General features: G+C 38.8%; 1 protein-coding gene across 2 annotated transcripts in view; it reads right to left on the bottom strand.

The window, feature by feature from the left end:
• Window positions 1-20,963, bottom strand: part of cdh13 (cadherin 13, H-cadherin (heart)) — a 365,066-nt gene that overhangs the window by 145,027 nt on the left and 199,076 nt on the right. The window lies entirely within an intron of this gene.

Raw genomic sequence — 20,963 nt, 5'->3', positions numbered from 1 at the left:
TTTGAAAATTCTGAATAACACTTTAGGTAATTCTGTCTCAGTTTCAGATACTATTTTGATTATTTTTTTTGTATGTCCAACATTCTTCAGTATAGCGAGACTGTAAAACTGGATAATTAATTTAGTAGAATGGGCCAACAGTGATAAACAATGCAGATGAGATGATGCAGTGATGAACTATCAGAAAGTCTTCATGTTTCGAATAACAAAATCCTTCACTTTGTAGTTTCTCATCATGGAGTTTGTGGTACAGATATAAAAATATTATTCTTAGTCAAACATTTGAAAGTCAACTGAATAGCTTTTAGAAGAAATAAAAGTCAAAGTTATAATTTATTTGATTCTGAATCTGTCTTTTCATCAAAACGTTATACTGACAACTGCTTAAATAACAGAGAAATACTGAAAACCACTCATTTTGACACCGTGAAATGGTAAGTGTTGCATTAATAAACATTCTTTGAGCTAGTGCCTTTACTGTACAGTATACATGTCTAGTTTTTGTTGACTGAACTGGTTTACTTGCTTTTTAATTATAGATCTGAAGAGCTGGTGTATTGTTTGGAAGAATCACATTTAATTAAAATTCTTTGAGCAAATGTTTGCCCAAAGAATTGAAATCTAATTGTATCATTGTTTGATTAAATCAAAGCCTAATTTGCAGTGGTTTCCTCCAGTTGGTTTGTTAGCTAATCTAGATTGCATGTGGCCACAACACAACATCACACAAAAAATAAAAAAGAAATTTAATGAGCCATTGTGGCAGGATTACAGTTTGTCTGCCTTAGTGCAACAAAAGGTCTAGGCACACAGTAAATACTACTTTGGAAATATGGACTTGACAAGTACAAGTGTCAGGCTACCATGATTCCAGCTCTTCTCTACCGAGAACAAAATGAATAGTTCAAATGATTCAGCTGGAGAGAAACTCTACAAAACAGAGAGCAATTCAACATGCATTCAAGTGAAACAAGTCCCAATTTTCCCCCATGGTGATGCTCAAAGGACTGTCAAGTGGGCTCTGTGGTTCTATATTACAATTTTTTTTTTGCTTTCTGCTATTTTCTGATTTCATCTCTTCCACTCCTCTATGTATACGCCCCTAACCTAAGCTTTTGTGACAATAGCTGCAAGAATTTTTGGTCAGATTATGTCTTTTTTGTCTTCTCCTCTTTTTTTTTTCTTAATTCTGTAGACATATGTGATGGGATTTGCCTTGAGAAAAGTGTGAATTCCTGAAGGCATGTAGGGTGCTGGAAAAGCTCCACAAGAATTACCCCATGTGGATTTTGTAAAGTACTGTAAAGTAGGTGCCGTGCTCAGCTGGGTTATGGAAGTATTGAATGTGATATACTGTATATTTAACTGATATGGTGAATTTTCCTGCTGAAAGTATCCTGTTAGTCTGCTAGTCCTGCTAAACAATCCTGGGCAACTCTGGAAACCTTGACACATTGACCCCATATACAGGCCACCTCTCTGGGCAGGGTTGGACCTCATTAATATCCTGCAACATACAAAAAGTAAATGCACTGAGATAGAATGACAGCTTGTCCATACTTGCTGTTTTAGGCTAAATTTATGGTTTTTAGTCCCTCGAGAGCCTGACAAGGACAAAGCGAGACTGGATGGATGGATGGATGGATGGATGGATGGATGGATGGATGGCTAGATGGATGGATGGATGGATGGATGGATTCAAGAATTTAAAGTGCACAGGAGGAATCATTCAAACCCATATGGCCAGAAACATATGGCATACAGAACAAACCCATGTGGACTGAATAACTATATTGGATGATTGCACATGTCATTAATATATTGCTGATTAGCTTTACACACAGTCTTCGGAAGGAAGTGGCAGCTTTCAGAATCATAACACTAGTAATGTAGTTACTGGCTGTAAAAACAATTTTTCACATGAGATGATGATTTGGAGAAAAACAAGTCGACAGAAAACATGCCACAAACCATTATCCTTAAACAGCAGCAACTTTTATTAGTTAAGGTTAGCGCAGCTTTGTTGCCATTCTTACACTAATAAAGATGTGGAGAGATCAACTTGTAAATATGTGCTGTTTCAATTTAAAAGTGTGGTCTGACTGTAGTGCAGAACAGAAGAGTCTGAGTACTATTTTATAAATTGACCCCCACCACTTGTGATAGCTGCTGCTGGGACAAGTATAATAAGTGTTGCACTGGCTAACCACTACCTCAGCCAGTGCCTATAACACAGAGCTGCTCGTGATGTTAGCATTAGCACACCTGATGACAGTCGAAAACCAGTGCTGATGTGCAGTACGATGCAGTATGCAGGTGCAGTAAGATCTTGGTAACAAAGATAACACAGCCCCACTGATAGTTCCAGTGTAGTTGAGGATATTTAGGGCCAAGAAACAGTAATGTTGGCTGTAACAAACATCACAGCTATGACTATGTACTGACTCCCTCACTGACTGATACACACTGGAGCTTGTTGGAGTGGAGCTGATAGCAGTCCTGCCCTTGAATGATCTTCAGTCATATACCTTTCATAGAGCAGCTCAAATCAGGTCTCATTTTCATCTCTCTGTATGGTTATCTGCCTTGGCCACCCACATGTGTGGTACTGCTCCCTCCTCTTTCCGTTTTATATTTTAAAAAAAAATCTATTTCTGGACAGTCAAAATTTCATGTGCCCATCAACATTTGATGAGTTGTGATACCCAGCACATGGTGAAATATATCTGAACTACTGTTTGTTGTTCAACCGTTTTTAATGAAAATTGCCTTTTCTCTCATCAGTGTGCTTGTTTGTACTCTCAGGAGTGTAGCACTGACTAGATGTGCTTTGTTTATTTCAGAAATCTCTAAACAACAGAGGCTGTAACTTGGTTGGCTAAGGTAAGTGACACATCTCAAAACTACATTTGATCAAACCCCTGATTCAGAACAAATAAAGCCTGATTGAATGCTTTTTTGTAAAATACTTTATTTAAAGCTGACTCACTGGTTGTTGCAGTCAGTTGCTTGTACAGAAACAGGTGCACAACACTTAAATTTCAACTATGTGTATTTTTGTGCAGGAAATGCACATGATTTGGGATTTTAGAAAAACACGTCTATGACTGCCTAACCACAGAATGACACAGAATTAAACTGAATGATTATCAGATACTCACTTTCTCTTCTTTCTCCATGCCCTCTCTGGGGAGTCGGTTATAAGTTGATTAAACTTCAGCAACACATAATCGAATTCCCTACTTTGGTAAGATTCCTCTTCATTAAACCCAAACAGCAGCGTTGGTCATGAATCCAGTTAGCTGGGGTGTCCTGATCCTTTAGATTAATTGTTAACCCAGATGTCACCTGGTAAGTTTTAATATCATTTTATCTACTTTAAGTAAACATATAGCCTAATTCTGTTTAAAATGGATGATTGTTTGGTGCGACTGTGATGCATACATTAAACAACAGTAAACTGCACATCTGTTCTCTCACTTTATTTCATCACCTTTTTGCTCCTTTCTTTTCATGTTCTGATTTTCATTTTAATTTTTTTCTTTTACAGTGGACATACTGATTGAAGGGGCTTGCACTACAGCGATGACCATAATTGTCCCACAACGTTGAGCCAATTAGCAGCAGAAATCATAAGCTGCTGCGTCATCCATGTCCCTCAGCTTTCTCTGATGAGTGTGGGGCTAATTTGGGTCAAGGTTGAGTTTAAGGCTGTGGATAGTCGGAGCAGAAATCACAAGCCGGGGCTAATCTAATCAGGTGTACCATCAGACCACAGTCTAATTGCATCATTTAGCGAGCAGTTAGATGTATATTGGGGCCTGAAATAGTCCCCTATTACCATATACCATCACACTAAAAGCGTGGCATACATTTTGTGCATATGTGTGCGCAGTGGTATGTGTGTCTGTGTGAGTGTTTAAGTGCAATCATCATCCCGCGCCTGCCACCATCAGTGCTATCAAAGACCCATCTGGAAGTATGCATGTGCCTGTGCACATGCATGTGCGTGTGTGTGTGTGTGTGTGTGTGTGTGTGTGTGTGTGCGTGTGTGCGTGTGTGTGTGTGTGTGTGTGTGTGTGTGTGTGTGTGGCGTGCACAACAACAGCCACAGATCCTTCAGTGAAGAGCCCAGGTGTTCCTGTTAAAGTGTTAATTAGATTAGTGCAGATCAAACGGGGGTGGCATTCACTGGGGAGCAGAGGTGGCAGGGCCATCCCGTCGGGGCGCCAGTTCCGAATACTCCTCGTCATCCACCAATTAGGATGAATTAATCATTGACTGGACTCATTTGATCGGTTCCCCTGAACTGCATTGTGACAAGTAATGGGAGTATGTAGATTAGAGGAGCAGCGCGTATGTAATACTGACAACAGTAGACAAGAGATTTATTGGAGGTTTAAACCTTTAAAACACACACATACACAAACAAACAAACAAAAAATAGACACTCAGACACGGGTGTTTCTGTAGCAAGATAAATTCATATCTTTTTTAGGGTAATCATTTGGAAGGTTAATCATGAGCGTGTGTGTTTCACAACCTTTAGACACAGGAAGCACTAATTGCTAGCTTGCCAGACAGTGGTGCTATATCAGTCATGGAATCTGATTAATGATGTAAAAGAACTATGTCAAATTACATTGTGTGTGAAAACACACAATATCTCAAATACTTTTTGTTGGGCGTTCAAAAATACTACTACTACTAATAATAATAATAACAAATAATAATCACTGGCTCCAGCAAATCCCCGTGACCCTAGTTAGGAATAAGCGGGTATAGATGAATAGATGGATAATAATAATAATCCTTGCAGAAACAAGGGCTTCACACCTACGGTGCTTGGGCCCTAAAAAAGATACTCACAAGCCCTGCTCAAACAACCAAGTAAAAATATTGATTAATGAAGCTCACAGAAAGCCTTGAAAGTAGAGAGGATAACTAACATTGCTGGCAAAGCCATTAATCTCCAAAATTTCACTGTTATTGTATATAATAAAAAGCAAAACACCATGGGTTATTGCCCTCCTTATCCACATCCATGTTTTTGTTTCAAGCCATTACATTGTCATTGGTCTAGTACCGAAAAAAAAATCAGCTCAGGTCTTTATAACCTGGCATGCAGAGAATTGCACACAGAACCTAATGCACAGACACAATTTACAAGACTGCATTAGAAGTTCTCCAGGCAAAGTCTGTGTTTCAGACATGGACAAACAGATGACAGACACCCCCCTTAGTCATGTAGACACACACGTACAATTTCAAACTGCCAGAAATCTCAGCACAGGACCAGCTGTTATCAACAAACCTAACAAAACCATAATATCCATAAAGAACGGCATTGCAAAAAACATAGTTGTGCTACTATTTCCTCTAAATGGCTCCCAAACCTCGAAGAAATTAATGCATATAACACTGTAGCCAATTGTAATGTTCTTGCGTCACAAAAGTGAATAGCTTGTAATGTGCAGCTCAACACCAAGGGAGCCTGCTATTTGTTTTTGTCTTTTCCTCAATACTGAAGTGCTCTTTCATTAAAGAAGGAAGACAGTGGAGAGACCACATACCGAGAGCTTAAGTCTGTCTTTTGACTGAAGTCTATTTCACCAAATCTCTCCAAGGAGGTTGCTTTCAATGGGGAAACAGAAAATGCATTGGCACAGTTAAAAAGTGCATAGAAACACCCACACACACAACATGTGCATATATATAAATATATATATATATATATATATATAAATAAAACTACACTAGTAAGAAAACGTTTGGAAACACCTACAAATTCTTTTATTATGTATAATCTTTTGTTGGATTTATCAATTCAAATGGTTGTAAATTAATAACAAAACAAAAAAATGACCAATTAATTTGTTAAGCATATTTGAGCCGAGAAAAATGGTCAAGTCATATTTGTATGTTTGCAGTAATAACCGCCTATATACTAGATACATATCATTCCTCTGATCAGTTTCTGCCATATTCAGGTGTAATTTCCTCCCAGGCCTTCTACAACACTTCTCAGTTCTGCTGGTTGGGCAGTCTTCCCGAACTCTTTGGCCCAGCTTTTCCCCCACCAGGTCAATGGGGTTCAAATGTGGTAATTGAGCTGACCAAGCCATCACTGAGGGTTTTCCAGCAGCTACTTTCTTCTCCAGATAATTCTCACCCAACGGGGAAGAATGCTTGGGGTCATTGTCATGCTGCAAAAGTTATCCTCAATCAGTTGTTGCCCAGAGGGAATGGAATACCTTTTCAATGTGGAGTGGTATCCATGCTGATTGAGGATGCCTTGCACACGATGCAGATCGCCCACTCTCTCACTGCCAAAGCATCCCCAGATCATCATGTTTGCACCTCCATGTGTCACAGATGGTGTTAGGCAGGCATCTATCATCTTCTCTTCAGTTCTGCATCTGACATATGTTTTTCGCTGAGATACAAACACCTCCAAAAGATTTGGTTACAGTAATCTAAAGTCCAATTTTTGTGCATCTTGGCCCTCTGCGACAAATAGGAAGAATCAGAAAATAGGAAGATTTGCTGATTTTTTCTTGGCAACTCTACCCATGAGGCCAGCTGACCTGAGTCTCCTGCGCACAGTTTCTGTGCACACAGGTTTCTAAACTTGTTTAACGTTTCTGAAGGACAACACTCCTAAGTACTTGTCTTCTTGGGCAGATGTGCACTTGGACCTCCCACTTTTGTCCTGATTGGATCCAGTTGTAGCATGTCTCTGGATAATATGGTGTACACCTTTTAAAGAAGTAAAATTGCTAGAAATACTTGAAATTTATTGCAAGTATGTGTTTCACCACTTTCTGAGACTTAATTTTTGGATTATTGACACTAGCTCCCAAACTCTTTAATATTCTACTCTGTGTAGAATATTGTTATTTTACTTCTCCCTCCACACCTCCTCCTCTGTATACCTAATTGCTTGAAAGGTTCTGTAGCACTTTGAAGTAGGCTTAAATAAAAAAGTGGCAAAAATGTACAGTGTCTTTAAACAACCTATAAAAATAATCTTGATTGCTTTATAAGTCAGTAATTTTACTCACTTGACCTGTGCCATTATTTTTACAAATAAATACTGGTGACTTCTCAAGAAGTACATGAAATTACTGTCATTTTCTACTCTTCATGTATTAGCAGCAATATTAGCTACATTGTGTTATGGTTAAAGATAATTTCATATGAAGTAATCGTTAACTTGCCTATCAAATTCTTCAGAAATCATGAGCTTTTCTATATTGCAAACATTATTTGTACGTTAGTCACGTCCTTCAAACTCATGGGAATCATATGTTGTCACAGTGGCACTTAGGGGTCAAATGCAGGCCTCTGTCTGTCTCCTCCTGCTGAAACAAGGACAGCTTGCTTATTATTTCTGGAAAATGTCACCACAGTTGATTACTAGAGATTTGTACTACTGCAAAGGGAATCCAAATAAAGAGTAGAGTTGATGAGTACATATTTAATGAGGCTCGTGCATACTAATGCAGGCATCTCATTCTGCTCTATTTCTTCACTTGAATGTAGCATTCAAGTTAGTGAAAATATAGGAATCCCTCCTAATGAATGAAATAGATATAAGCGACCATTATCTCAGCTAAGTGGTCAGTGTGGAATTATATTTGTTTGGTAAACACATACAAATGTATGCAATCAGAAATTATAAAATTTTAAATATTAAAAATTTAAATGTCTTACTTTTTAATCCTGAAGCTTCAAATGTTTAGACTAATAGATTACGAGTGCTCTCCACACTTCACTGCAAACAGTTGAGGCCTCCATCACTTTTTACACACTTACTTAATGTTAACAGTGTAAGAAATCAATTTCATTTGCAATGGTTGGGTGGTTTCAGTTGCACTGATTAAACCAATATACACACAACAGAAAAAATGAAACAGAACAGAAAAAAAAAAAACATTTCTATTTCATTAATATTTGCCTGAGGTCACGAAATGAATTAGACTGTAGTAATTCCAAACACTAAGATTTTTTTAATTCTGGGGAGACACTGACAACCAGAAAGCCACTCAGCTTTCACTGAGCAATCATTAAACTTCCTGGTAAGGGAACAAGTAAATGATGAGTAGATTAGTGGTTTCAATTCTTGGAAAAGAGGGTAAAAATGGAGCTCAATCTGTATGCTAGTGTCTGCACCACATCTTTGCTAGCCCAGCTGGAGGGGACCAGGACCCCTTCGGAGAGTCTAATGAAACAGCTACTTTCTTTGAGACACACACACACACACACACACACACACACAAACATGTCATGTTAAGACAAATCCTGGCTGGCCTGCATAGTGAAGGACATATAAATTATCCTTGTCATGGCAAACATATGGACTTACACTATGCTGTACAGTACTTGATTAGCAGACATGCATTTATGCATGCACACTGACAGCCGTCAGCCGTCACAATGCTATCATGACTGGACTGATTTCAGGCCTAAAACAATGTTCGACACACACTTGAAGCTGTAATTTGATGTTCAGAGCACCAGTCAGTACTCCATTACCTTGATAGTTGTCCCACTAAGCACAACGTCTACAACAAGCTGTTGACCTGCCATGCTTTATTTTACACGTGACTGTTTGGATTCATCGATATTTAAATCTGCCCAAAGTCGAGGGTCCGTCAGCATCTGCTGCGCGCCAAGCAGGGAATACAGATGCAGGCAGATAGGTATTTAGCAAGGCTGCTCACGTCTGCCTACCGAGGAACAGCACAACAACTTGGCCATGGCCACAGCAGCTCAGACACTCCCATTCTTCAACTGGATTGATTATCACCAACCACTGGCAATCTGACTCATCAATATTCAGAATCACACTTCCCTAAAATAGCTGCAGCCTTAGGATTTTAACCCTTTAAAGTGGAGTGCTGTAATTATGAGAATAAGGAAGAGGAAGCCAAGTCTACTTTGTTGTCATGTTAATCACATTCAAGTTACACTACAACACATACACTACATGTATGTTTGACTAGACGCAGTACTGTACAATCTATTTTCTTCTTCTGCGCTTAACCAGATTGCAGCTGCAGGACTCCACCACACCAAATAAGGGGTGGAGTTTAGTGAAAATAGGATGATCTTTTCTTATCTTAACTTGGACTTTTGTGTCATAGATGTTGGCTGATTGGGTTTTCAAAGTCCTTTTGCTTCCTTTTGTGATCATTTTCAGGGCTGTCCAATAATAGTAAATTATCTTTTCAAGTCATTTTTTATAAAACTGTTACTACTACTTGTCATTTTTTATGGTCAGATGTTTTGTTGGTGTTTTTAAGTGTTGGTGTCAAAATCATCAAATAGAATTTGACTTTTGTCTTTTTTAACACAATACAACTCAAATTTCTAGACTACATTTTTTAAAATGCTCAAAATGTTGTTTTATTCTTATTCCACTAAAGTTACAGCCTATATAAAAGTATAAGCTGCTCAAACAATTAAGGAAACACCAAGTCAGTTAGACTTCAGGGATATCAGTCTGTCCATTTATGAGGCACAAGTGATTTCACCTCCTTTGGTGCAAATGAAAGTGATAATAGGTGCAATGAAGAGGCAAAAGCAAGACAACACCCCAAAAGGGAACAGTTTTGTATTTGGAGGCTACAGACAAATGCTCTGATCTTATGCTTCCTGAGTGATTCTTCTCATGTTTTTGGTTTTGCTCTTGTCATTGTCACTACTGGTACAGTAGCATGGAGTGCATAGGCATGTGTGTGTGTGTGGGACAACTTTCACGTTTTGGCTGCTTGCCTTAAAAAGCCATCTTGCATCGCCAAGCGCTACTCAACTTGGTCATGTCTACATCTAAATGACAAATAGTAACTACCCCTGGAACTTTCCTATGAGTTCAGGTCCAAGGCTGCATTTATAGGCTGATTGTGTCACAGCATGGCGACAAGGCTGTCCCATTTCAAAGGCTCCTTCAAATGCAGCCTTCTTTCCCCAGGCAATGAAAGCTTCTTTTTCTGAGCTATCCTTCGTGGTTTGACGTATCCCAACATTCTTTGTGAAAGGTGACAAAAAATGAACATACCTGATAAGATTGGTGCGGCGATCAAAGTGAAAATAGAATTACCTAAATTAAAATGCTATTACGTTAGCTAAAGTTTACACGATGAGATACATCGTTTGCCGATGGCCCCTGAATTGGTACGCAGCTAATGAGGCTTGTCTGTTTGTTAATTATTGACTACACCCTTTGCCATGTCCTGTTACAAACTCACTTTGACCTGTGCAGTATGAAACAGTGGTCAAATTGTGTGGCCTAATGATCGCATATCTTGTGGCCAGTTAACCCAACTGATTTGATCTGCTGTAATTAGCAACTTCGCTGTTTCCAGACTGTACCCAAAATAATTTTCTCTCCCTCTAGTTTAATTCATAACCTTGTACTGTACCAAGGAACAGTGGATTTTGGGTATTTTTTTCTAACCCTATATATCTGTCTGCATTAATATATTTACTGCAGGTGCATTGACGATTAACTGCTGCCTAATATGACAGTTCTCAGCATTAGGCATTGGGAGTGGGGCATCTGCCTGTCTCCTCAGGCAGGAGCCAACAGCCTTCACAATTCTCCCTGGGTACATCACAGTACAAACTGTACTGACAGCCTAGTATTGGATAACAATTACTCACACAGCAGCTACACATGTATAATACAGTTCAAATGAAAAATGTTGTAAGTTTCTTTTTTTCTTACAGGGATTTATATCAAAGTCAAATTGGGAAACACATCATCCACAAAGAGTATGTAAGCTTTTTGAATAGGATCTGTTCAAATCTCCATAATCCTTGACACCAAAATTAAACTGTACCGTTTGATCAGTGAAGACACACTCCCCTCGAACCTGTCCTCCCACTTTGGTAAGCAGACAGGCATGCAAAAAATAAAGGCAAAAATGCCACTATGCTAAACAAAACCCTGCCAGGTTAATTATCTTGGATCTGATATTTTTGCCATATTTAAAGCCCTTCCAGCTAAATGTGTCAATGCTTCATGCCTGCATATGTATCAGTGAATACAGAAGATTATTAAATAAAATTTAAACTTTTGCCATATCACAGTACACAGACTGGTACCGCTCTTGGAAATTGTTGGTATGATCAGTTAATACATTAACTAGAGTTATTACTAGTAGTGTCTTAGCTTTAGCAGAAGCAATGAACTAAGCTGTCACATTAGAAAGCCTGTAAACCAAAAAGCTGTTTTCCCCCTACTTTTATAAAACTCCCACCTGCTGTGTGTGTTAGCAGCTGCTCCAGTCACCTTAGTTCACCAACTAAGAACTAACTGTGTCACTAGGAATCAAATATTTTTCAAAGACTTGCACATAAATTTTGCTGTGCCACTTTCTTGTTTTACTAGACTATTACATGTCTTTCTATGGCTGTGGGGACAAATTTTGATTAGTGAGGACTTTTTAGCTAGTCCTTATTACCTCACCTCTGTTTGAAGTGTTAAGACTTGGTTGTAGAGCTTAGTGTACACTAGTGTGTTCATGACTTCTTTGAAAATACTCAGTGCAGTTTCTCCCACAAACTGACAAAAAGTAAAATATTGGTATTCGTGTGATTATATAATGTGTGTGTGTGTGTGTGTGTGTGTAAATTTGTACATTGTCGGTTTGTGGGTTCTTCTTCCCCTGTTAGGGTCCTGCTTATCTTTGTGGACCAGGGGCCACATGACTTATCAGGCACACATTCATCCATGCAGGACACTGTCAGGATGCAGAAATGCTCCTTGACAGCCGGGCTATGGCTTCGACATAGGTACAAAATTTTGTACCTTTATTTTGTTAAAAAATAAATAAATACAAAAATATAAAGAAAGAGAAAAAAATTTACTTTCTTCCACCGAGCAAACTTCAGAGGAAGTTTCTGTCCTCCCTTTTGTGTTTGACATTTCAGGGAATGCACTCATATGTTTCTTTGCTGAGAGTTAGATGAGTAGATTGATGCCTCTGTCATTTTAGCCAGACGTTAACTTACTTTAAACAGGGAATTAGCCATTCTGGTTCTGTTGAACTGTAACAAAATCTGCCAATAATCATATCTGAACCTATCTATTTACAATGTACAGTAATACGTCATTTGTTTAATGCATGAACAAATAAAGACTAAAAGCAACGAATGTTTTACTTGAGGTTATGCACTCAGCTATTGTCCAGTCCGTTGCCAGGAAACCAGCACAAACTCAGAAAGGTGTCTAAAGTTGTTTTTACACTTTAGTTTGTGTATGAACTAAACAAACAAGACACAGCATGTTAATGAGTGATTTTTTTAATTTTTTTTTATTATCTTCAGGCTAATATACACTACAGTATATTGTGTCTATTTTTTAAACCGGTATCATTATTTCCCTAGCTATAGTTGAAATAAAATATACCACAGTGGGGTCAACTCAGGGACTCTGTTACAGAATATAGAAATGCCAACAATATAGACACCACCAAAATACAGTAGCTGACATTCAATACTGGTCTTTTGCAATCTGTTGCGCACTGTTATTGAGGTCTCATTTTGTAGTCATCTGCAACTTCCTGTGGGATCCTGCTGAATACATTGCAAGCAGACATCTGAGTCAGAAAATAAGTCCAAGAAAAATAGTGCTTTTTAAATCATGAAATCAGAAAGAGAGAGAGGGAGAGAAAGAGAGAACGAGATGGCAAGAGAGACAGAGACACTTGCACACATGCGCACACACACACGCACATACACACTTGGAGAGGGAGAGAGAGACAGAGACACATGCACACGCACGCACACATGCACACACACACACACACACACAGGGAGAGAGAGAGATAGAGAGAGAAAGAGAGAGCCAACAGCAGAAAGATGATAGTGGTTTGAATCCATTCAATCCAGCTCTGACTCAGACTAGCTACAAACAGATTAAACCAGATTGACCAGCAAGTGGCAAGACAGAATGTTTAACTACCTATTTGACAGCGAGTGGGCAGTGGGCTTTACACAATAAAAGCCAATTCAGAGATTCCCACTGCTAGGCTCCACAAGGAAAATTACTGTATGACCTTGGCACATATGCCACAAATTGTATCAATGCCAACTTCCTCTTCTCATTTTCTCTTTTATCTCTTTTATGGCAGAATAAAACTATCGACACAAATCCTAGCTGTAGCAGTTGATCTATGTCTGTCCTGAAGCAGTGAGGTGCTACTCAGAGAAATCTATAGGCAGAAGTTGTTAAAGATGGTCACCTGAAGAGAGCCTTGATATCATTGTGTCTGCTTTAGCAGAGGCAATGAACCAAGGAGAATTTCATCAGCAAAGAGAAAGTGGCATGGGAAAGGGAACAATAAAAAGTACTGAACACACAACAACAAACTTTTCCAATCAATGCACTTTCTCATGGAGAGAGGGTGAAATTAATTCTCGCCTGAAGGGCTATTGTGGTGGTGGGGGGGGGTCACAGGAGAGTAAGAGCTGTTGACAAATACTCTTTATCCTCAGGTCAATGAGAAAGAATGGGAAAAACAGGGAATGAAAGAGAAGAAGTGAGGGGAGATAGAATGAAACAGCAGGAGGGAGCGAGCACACAAACAGAGAGAAGGCAAGAGGGGGGAGAAAGAGCCTTGAAGAGAGAGGTAAGAGTGCTGAAGCTCTCTCTAAGCCTAATGACAGTGTAGCATCAGCAGGACCTCCCTGACATTACTGAAGCCCTCACTTCCACTTAGCATAGACATTTTCCTCCTAGCAGTGAGCAGCTGTCTCACCCTAATTATTCCACCCTGCACCTGCATGCCTCACTCTGCCTGTCACTCTCCTTCATTTCTCTATTCTCACCATCCTGTCCTTTCCTCCTTCCTTCTCTTCATTGCCCTTACAACACCAGAAAAGTCAGAACTCTCCACTCTCATAGATTACTTTTGAATTTTCTTGGGTTTTATTTCTGTGTGTATAGTAATTTAAATGAGCCAGTATTTGAGCTCCCCTAATATTTTGTGTCTTATTTTGTTTATCTTTGAAATTAAGTATATTGAAACTCTTTGTGCCATCTTTTAAAGTAGCAGTCATGAGCCCAACACCAATTTCAGGTGATCAGTGGGAGCCAAGTATGTGCCTGTTACGGTCTAATATGTCACAATCAGTCTCACCTGTCCCCTAGTCACTCACCTGCACTTCGTCTGCACTCCCCCTCCTGTATATATGGATTTCCCTAACTCCTACTCTCTGTCTGATCTCCGTAACACTCCCCTGGACACACCGTTCCTGGTTCCTCGTTTCCAATACATATTGTGAGTGCTAAATAAAGAGCTTAAACATGTTTCTTGTTCCCGCTTCCTATGGTGTCCGTTACAGTGCCAGATGCCCCAACTAATTCTTTCTGGTTTACTGTTTGTTTTTATTGACTGGCTTCTATTTACTTTACAATGTTATTTTAATGTGAACTAATTATTTAATTGCTATTATGTATATGAGACACTCTGTGCTATACTTATGTACAGTTTCTAGTGCTTTTACACTTGTACTCCACTATATTTCAGAGGGAAAATAATGTAAATAATAATTTTCTTTTATTATTTTACTGCAGTAATTTTACTACAGCATTAATTCTACAGCTGTAGTTACTGTAGCACTTTTCGGGTAGATTTTACATACAAAACACTGAATAACTATATAAAGTACAGGGTACAGATTATATCAAGTGAAACCTAATCCTTTGATTAATCAAAGCAGTGTCCACCTGGGGCCTCTCCTCATATTTCAGTCTTCAGAATTTACAGCTTTGGTACTGACAATCTAATAATTGTCCAATGTAATAAAAAAATAAGTGTGACCAGGGTAGAGTGTTTTAATTTTATTACTTTAACTATATTTTGATGATAAACCTTTTGATTAAAATTTTAAAGGAAGGATTGAAAACTGTATTTTACATTGCTGTATTAGTAATTCTGCTTGAACAAATCATTTTCTACTGCTGTTGTGCAAAAGGGAAAATGAACAAAAACATGATGTGCTTACTTTAACTGAGAATTGCCAGCATTTAGCTGGTCCCCTAGAGTTGATCTGTATAATAGCCTCTTGATATTAGTAAACCTGTTCGTTCTTCTAACGAAAAGGTTGTGAACTCTAGCAGGAAAACTGAAAAAGACAAGGGGAAATTATGGAAAGGGAGTGGAGTTGCTGTTTAAACGGGGTATTGAACTAATTTAGTACTAAGGTGGGAGTCAGTCGGCACTGACTGGCCATATATGTAAAATTGGTGGAGTGGCCCTTTAAGAAGTTATTAATTCTGTTTATTAATCAGCACAGCACTTTAAAATTTTACTTCCTCATCTGAGAGTTAATTGTGTAATCACAGCTTGACATGGTACAATTTAGTTGATAGGCAGAAATTTTCTATCATCTGCCGGCTTCTCAGGTTCTAGACTTTTGAGCATATTGTGTTGCTGCTGTGCATCTACCCCTGTGCCACATGGACATAAATAATGGATGTTTGAAATGTCATTACAGCATGCAGCAGAAGGTACACAGCAGAAACTCTTCTTGCACTCTTGCAGACCATGAGGAAAAGAGCTGTCGTCTTATTTGCTGATAGGAAAACTGCATTATTTTGCCTTTTTTATTTAAGGATAAACACATACCACACATATAAATAGGTTGGTAGAGGGCAGATTTTGGAAAAAAAACTCCAAACCTAAGATAAGTTATTTAAATAGACTGAGGGGTTATAGGGACAGGAAGAGAATGAAAAATGATCTAGGCATTTGACCTGAAACAGTTGATCAAATCTCTTTTATTACATTTTCTCTTTGTTACCCCCTCACAGGCCTATCCAATTCATGACAGTTAAATTGTGAATTAAAAAAGTAAGTCATGATCATGCTGTGAAAAGAGATTTTTAAATGACAAATACTCATGATCTTGTGGAAATTTCTTTCAGACTGTGAGAGTTGCTAATTCTCAAGAACAAACACAAGTGTGATGAATCATCTCAGTTTAATTGTGTGGAGAGAAGACCTCTACAGCGTTCTCTGACTTTTCCCCTACAACTTCAGGAATATATAGCTGGAGAAAGGGGTGGACTCATCTTGAAAAGACCCCAAATGTTGTTTCAGGTGTCCTCCATCTTCAGGCACCTAACAGCACTAAAACAGTTGGCAGTTATTTACAGGCATCTAAAACACTAAAACACTAAATCCCCCATACCATGCATTCTTTAGCCCAACACATTTACGCGACCCTTTAACCACCTGATAAATTCTACTATGAAACCAAACAGAAATAAGACCTCAACTCCACTTTATAACTCATTCTGTGTAAAACAACCACAATCTACGCTGATCAGATAAATGTTATTGTACCATTATATAAAATAACTTGTCTCTGATTTATTCTCATTTTTCTCTCTTTTTACCCCCATTAACAAATTTGTCCTGCCTTATTCCTCTCTATTGTTCCATCCCCTTAGTTTTTGAATGATCCAATTTTTCACCGTCATCCTTCTTATTTCCATTTTCAACTCGTGTCTTTCTGCTTTTCTGGTGAACAAAATTCTCTACCTTGTTGTTTTCTCTTGTCCTATACTTTCATTGACTACTGTTGGTGAGACTCAATTAAAGCATGGAAAAAAAAAAAAGATTAACAACATACACTTTTACCCACAATGCCCAGGGGGCTCAATTTATCCTGAGGAATGCTCAGTCAAAATAAAAAAAAAACTGTGACTGACACCTCTAACCTTCATTGGGATGTAATCTTCATCTTTAGCACTCAGAGATCTAATTAATTAGGGGGAATCTCATTTCCTCACTAATGCAACTGGACAGAGGCATGATAGAGAAGAGAGCGAAGGGGGAGGAGGAGGAGGATGCTGAGAACAGGAAAGATTGAGATGAAGGGGGAAAGGAGGGGTCCTGTATTTCATCAATGCCTGTGAACGGTGCCCACCTTGTTCATTTCAGGGAAGAACAAGAGAACGTGAGGTGGTTGAGTTCACACCAACTACACTGTATTGATTACAGCTGCCAGAAGTCTGGCTACCAGCCATTATATTAGGAGACACTGCAGTAACACTGTTTATAATGGGATCACTTGGTCATGTACTCAAGTGTTGTACTTTCTTTTCTGGACTTCTTTTCTGGGTTAAAGTCATAGTCTAGATGAGCATGCATTACCTCATTGGAACCAGGTTAGTTTTTATGCAGCAGAGCTATGTGCATACACTCAACATACTGAGTCAGTGGCACAAATGTTATTTGACTAAAACAGGCAAATAATCAGAAAAGTGCAGCTGTGCAGCATGTATGTATGTTCAGCTCTAATGTGTTTGGTTCATGGCTCATGAGAAAAACATTATCTGCTAGGAGGCACATTTCCCTATTGAACTATGACGAAACACTAACTTGTTTAGCAAATGTCACTGTCACAGCACTTTCAAATGTCATGAGCAGCAATGAAAGCCAATGTCAATATATTAATGAATGTGTGGCTGCTGAGTGAGATTTGTCTTACCAGCTAATATTAAAAATAGTACATTTAAAGAGAACGATGGGCTTAAGATGAGCTTCACATCAGTCACTGCAGAACACTAGACATAATGCACTTTACAGTCAATCATATGAATGTATAAATACATCCAAAGTGAGCCTGAATTATTAGACACTTCTTACTGTACCTTACCTACAGAGATAAAAGAAAGCAGAAGGCAAGAAAGCAAATATATAGCACTGTGTCCTTGTGTCAAACTATGGTACCAGATATAAATTTAAAGCCCACATCCAGGTAACCATGTACCTTTCATATTGTAACTTCCCTTAGATGTTTGACCTTCACTGTGCAGAATACTTCACTTTTGTGCTCACCTTAAATTTCAGTTTAACATGTGATATATATACAAGATTACTTGGACATCAATACTAGTTCGGAGCCAAACAGCACACATCGGTCTTGCAATGTTGTAATTGGCTGTATTTTTGTTCTCCACTGTCATCCTCTCACTGGTCTGAAGGGGCTCAGCTGGGCAAAGCTGAGATCAGATACTTTTATGCATTAGTCAGAATTTAGTGGTGGGTTGAAATCTGTTCGAACCACACGGACACAGCCAGGACAAAGCAAATTAGTTGAGCTTTTAAACAGCTAAACTCATGAACAGAAATGAAAGATGTCTTTTCCCTTTGTCTATTCGCTTATTCAGTCACAACTAATAACTGTTTTATTTTTTTGAGAACTTTTAAGAATTTTGAACCGCTCAATTGAAAAACCATATCAGAAATGACAAAAACTGCTCTAATATTTCAGGAATTAAAGGCACTGGAGACCAACAACAATACATGCACGCACACACACACACACACACACACACACGCACACACACACACACACACACACACACACACACACACCCTCACACACTCAGATACATATGCACATTCTCACTGGCAAACATATGTACTGTATGCCCTAACTAAAATAATAGAGAAACATACATCAATCTCAAAAGATCACTGTGTTAATAATCAGTAAAACTCTCAATTTACGAAATAAAAACCTGACCCCCACCCCTCCTGCTCTATAGGTGCATATAGCTTCTAGCAAGATAAATGTTCACAACCACATCTCCACATCTCCATAGAGGATGTGCTGAGATATAGAACAAATATTCTGTAGAGTTTGAAGGGTGAAAGACCTATGAATATATTTCACAGTACTTGTAGTCTAACTGTAGTTAATGTATGTTTTGATTCTCTCGGTTCTTGCAGATATACAGTACACTTCTGTATCTTTAAATTACTTCCACACATCTCTGTAGTGTGTAGCAATAGATATGGTTGAGAAAAAATAATTTCACAGCGGCGAAGACAATATGCTTTAACTTCATTGTTGTTGCTATGAATACAGTCACAGCATTGTTGCTAAAATGTCCTCCATCCTGCCACCGTCTTTGCACCCATTAACCTTTCACAAGTATCACTTCTCCATTAAGCTGCTTACTGGAGACTGCAGTCCTTATCGAACCGACATGTCACTCTCTCTCTCCCATCGGCCATCCTCCTTGTCGGCCACCTCACAGGCAGCACTGCAGCCTTTCATGCTGACAACTGGACCAGTGCTTCCATGCCTTATCCACTCCGAGGTCCTGTACCTGTGTCCATACTTGCCCCCATCTCGCTACCACCAGCTCATCTACTCACACCTGTTCAATCTCCACATCATAATAGGGGAATGAAGGGGAGTTTATAAACTGAAGTGTACATCAGATCTGCTGTAATGAAATCTTATCAATGTGTTCCCTGAGCTGTATTATTTGCATATAAATCACATAATATAATAACTCTCTCCAGCCTCTACCTGGGAGGAGTAAATATTTCTCTGTCTGCTTCATCTTGTTGCTGTGACACGGGGAAACGAGACGCTAATTGAAGAGAGGAAAGCATCTTTATGTGGCGACTGACATTCAATTATGTTTGTGGGATCAGATTAGGTGGTGGCCCCAGAAATGTTTGAAAACAACATTTTGCAGAGCGGCAACTCTGAAGGCAGCCGAGGATGAAATTTGAATGGCTGTTTGAGGTCCGCGCTGAATGGTGCTACTCTGAATGAAATCACTATGCTATGACCTGCGAGTAATTGGATGTCCAGAGTGAAGTGTTGACGGAGAAGGGGAGGCGAGGCTGAGAAACAAAAAGAAAAGACACTGAGGCAGTGAGACAAAGAGAGAAAATAACAGAAAATCAAAATAAGCAAGAAAACAAAGTGGTGAACAGGCACAGCGAGGGGAGAAATGAACAATAAAGGAATCACAAAAATGAAAAGACAAAGTTAATGCAGTTTTCCTGGTTATGAATGTACTAAAATCTCAGCTGTTATTCGTCACAAAGCACAGGCAAGTATAGCAACTCTGGCCAGTGAGCCAAATAAGCCATTACACATCATAAGCTTTCTTATCCCACAAACACTGTCGAGGAAGAACACTGCCAAGGTTACACCAAACAAACTATGTGGTCGCTTTAATTACAGTACAACCATCATTACATACTATATACTGTTGACCAGCGATACAGTACATGTGTACATTCATCCATCTACCTGCTACTACCTGACTTGAACAGGTTAAGTTAAATAAATAAATTACAACAGAACTGTAAGTTCTTAATATACAAAACACAAAAAAAGATCATCTGCTGACAGATGATGTGTTTTCCTCAATAAAAGTGTAGGCTGTGTTGTGTTTGCTGTGTTGTGTTTGCCCCAATAAAATATAATAAAGAAAAGAACAACAGAACAAAATAGAGTTTTTGACAGATTATCATTTTCAGGTGCAAATCTCTTCCCGTCAGTGATGGCTAAGCACTACTTTTGTATTTCAATGTCACCTCCAGCTTAAAAAAAGTACCATACTGTATATGTAGTTTAAGATGTACTTTCTGTCTGATATAAAATGGATATAAAATGCACTCACAGCATTTCCACAGATAAAATAAAAAAAAAAAAAAGTCAAAACAAAGGAAACAAGCAGCTTTATATACTTACTTGTTAATACCACAATTCTCCCCCAGACCCAGGCACACAGACATACCCACAGACATCCATTTTATCTCCATGTAATTCACCTTTGTAGAACATGGAGGGGGATGGAGGGGTCGGCCAACTCCATCGATTGGCTATCTTTAGCAGTGACAGCTCCCGGATTGTCCGGAGAGCATTAGAGAGTCAGAAAGTCACACTGCCATTAGCAGCCTGTCCTCTCTGGTTACAGCCTGCCCGCACATGGACACTCCATAGACCAAAATAGATCAGTGTGTGTGTGTTTGTGTGCATGTTTAAGGAATGTGATCATTCTATCACAGTGCTGTAACTTTATGCATGAAGTTTAAACCAATAGTATTATTGGCTGCATACCATTTTTCTGTTTTAGGGTGTGTTATTAACTCTCAGAACATCCACTTCTCATTCCTGCATTAAGG

This window comes from Mastacembelus armatus, chromosome 6, assembly GCF_900324485.2.
Source record: "Mastacembelus armatus chromosome 6, fMasArm1.2, whole genome shotgun sequence".
Lineage (NCBI taxonomy): Eukaryota > Metazoa > Chordata > Actinopteri > Synbranchiformes > Mastacembelidae > Mastacembelus > Mastacembelus armatus.
The sequence above is the reverse complement of the archived record's forward strand: the minus strand, read 5'-3'. Positions and strand labels throughout refer to the sequence as shown.